Below are 2752 nucleotides of genomic sequence, written 5' to 3' on the forward strand. Positions count from 1 at the left end.
GCATTCCCGGGATGCAGCCTGAGCTCCTTTTCCCATCTCTCGGTGTTCCAGGGGCGAAACCTGGGCTCCTTTTTCCCCGCTCCTGAATTCCCGGGATGGAGCCCGAGCTCCTTTTCCCATCTCCCGCATTCCTGGGATGCAGCCCAGGCTCCTTTCCCGTCTCTCGGTGTTTCAGGGGGGAAACCTGGGCTCCTTTTCCACCGCTCCTGAATTCCCGGGATGCAGCCCAGGCTCCTTTTTCCCACCTCTCGGTGTTCCAGGGGGAAACCTGGGCTCCTTTTTCCCCTCTCCTGCATTCCCGGGATGGAGCCCGAGCTCCTTTTTCCCCGCTCCTGAATTCCCGGGATGGAGCCCGAGATCCTTTTCCCATCTCCCGCATTCCCGGGATGCAGCCCAGGCTCCTTTTCCCACCTCTCGGTGTTCCAGAGGGAAACCCGGGCTCCTTTTCCCCCGCTCCTGAATTCCCGGGATGGAACCCGAGATCCTTTTCCCCTCTCCTGCATTCCAGGGAAGCAGCCCGAGCTGTTTTTCCCATCTCTCGGTGTTCCAGGGGGGAAACCCGGGCTCCTTTTCCCTCTCACAGTTTCCAGGGAAGCAGCCCGAGCTCCTCTCCCCATCTCTCGGTGTTCCAGGGGGAAAACCCGGGCTCCTTTTCCCGTCTCCCGGTGTTCCAGGCTCCTTTTCCCACCTCTCCTGCATTCCAAGGGAACAGCTTGAACTCCCCCTCTCCTCTCCCATGTTCCAGGAGGAAAACCTGGGCTCTTTTTCCCACCTCCTGCATTCCAGGGGGAAACCCGGGCTCCTTTTCCCCTCTCCCGCATTCCAGGGAACAGCTTGGACTCCCCCTCTCCTCTCACAGTTTCCAGGGAAGCAGCCCGAGCTCCTTTTCCTGTCTCTCGGTGTTCCAGGAGGAAACCTGGGCTCCTTTTTCCCCTCTCCTGCATTCCCGGGATGCAGCCGAGGCTCCTTTTCTCATTTCTCCATGTCCCAGGGATGCAGCCCGAGCTCCTTTCCCCCTCTCCTGCATTCCAGGGGGAAACCCGAGCTCCTTTTCCCATCACTCGGTGTTCCAGGCTCCTTTTCCCCTCTCCCGCATCCCAGGGAAGCAGCTTGGACTCCCCTTCTCCTCTCATAGTTTCCAGGGAAGCAGCCCGATCTCCTTTTCCCATTTCTCCATGTCCCAGGGATGCAGCCCGAGCTCCTTTTCCCATTTCTCCATGTCCCAGGGATGCAGCCCGAGCTCCTTTTCCCCTCTCCTGCATTCCAGGGAAGCAGCTTGGACTCCCCACTCTCCTCTCCCATGTTCCAGGAGGAAACNACACCGGGGACACACCGGGGAGGCAGCGGGGAGAGGCGGAGAGCTCGGCGGGGGCGGCCGAGGGATGTGCGGGATGCGCGGGATGTGCGGGATGGGATGTGCGGGGGGCCGCGGGTACCCGTGGGTGTCCCCGGGGCGTTCCGTGGGTACCCGTGGGTGTCCCCGGGGCGTTCCGCGGCTACCCGTGGGTGTCCCCGGGGCGTTCCGTGGGTGCCCGGGGGTGGGCGGAGGGAGGAGGCCGAGGCTCGGCATTCCAGGCTGGCACCGGGGAGCTGGGAATGGACAGCGAGGGTTGCCCGGCGAGCGTGGGATGATGCCGAGCGCTGCTGCTTTTCTTTCGGGGGGGGGTTGGTGAGGGGAGAAAAGCGAAGAACGGGGTTTGCGGAGATGCGCTCGTGCTGGAGAGCCGCGATTTTGGGGGATTTGGGGGCTTTTGGGGGACGATTTTCCTGGGAATGGCAGGCAGCGCGTGCGGCAGGAGCGTTTTGGGGGAGGATTATTTTTTTTTTGGACGAGGTTTTTTTTTGGCCGAGGCCTGGTGCTGATTTCGTGACTCTCCCCCACCCTCCCCCCGGTCGTGGTTTGGGCAGAACTGAGTGGATCTCCCCTCCAAAATCCCGATTTTTCCCGGGTGTGGGAGCTCAAGTTGTGCAGGGAGTTCCGTCTGGCGAGGCTCTGGAGCTGCTCCCCGCACTCAGGGGGTGCCGGACAGCCCCGAGCAGGAGGTTTTATGGGATTTATGGGATTTTTGGGGGGGATGTGTTCCCCGCTGGGCCTCGGCTGGTAATTCCCCCACCCCCCAACGCCTTCAGCAGCCGCCGGAAAAGTGAATTTCCCCCTCTGCGCTCTTCCCAACCCGGCTCTGAGGATGGAGATCCCAGAGCTGAGCAGCTGCAGGTCCCCTCTGGATCTCCCCTGGACCAACTTCCCTAAAAAACTTCTGTCCCAGGGCTGACCTGTGGCTGACGGAGGCAGCGAATTCCCAAAATTCCTCTTACGTAACCCCGCGGGTTCTTTGTGCTTCCCGCACCTGCACAGGAGCTCTGGGCGAGGCCAAAGGGGCAAAAAAAGGAACCGAGGAGGGGCTTTTTATTCCCGGAAAATGATCCTGGAATGGTTCGGGGCGGAAGGGAGTCGAGACTTCGTCCTGATCCATGGGCAGGGACAAATTTTTGCCCTCCCGGGTTGCTCCAACCTGGCCTTGGGAACTTCCAGGGATGGGGCATGGATGTAATTTTGGGGTTTTTTTAAAATTAATTCTTGGTTTGGGGTTGTTTTTTGGAACAGCCTAAATATCCCAACCAACGGATAATTCCTGAATATTCTCAATATTGCGGGAATTCTGCCGTGAATCATTCCCGGCCGATCCTCCTGTGGTTGGTGCTGTTCGCTCTTGCTCTGGGCAGGGTGGAGTGCGCGAAACCAGCCCCAAAA

The sequence above is a fragment of the Parus major genome, unplaced genomic scaffold (assembly GCF_001522545.3).
Source record: "Parus major isolate Abel unplaced genomic scaffold, Parus_major1.1 Scaffold438, whole genome shotgun sequence".
Classification (NCBI taxonomy): domain Eukaryota; kingdom Metazoa; phylum Chordata; class Aves; order Passeriformes; family Paridae; genus Parus; species Parus major.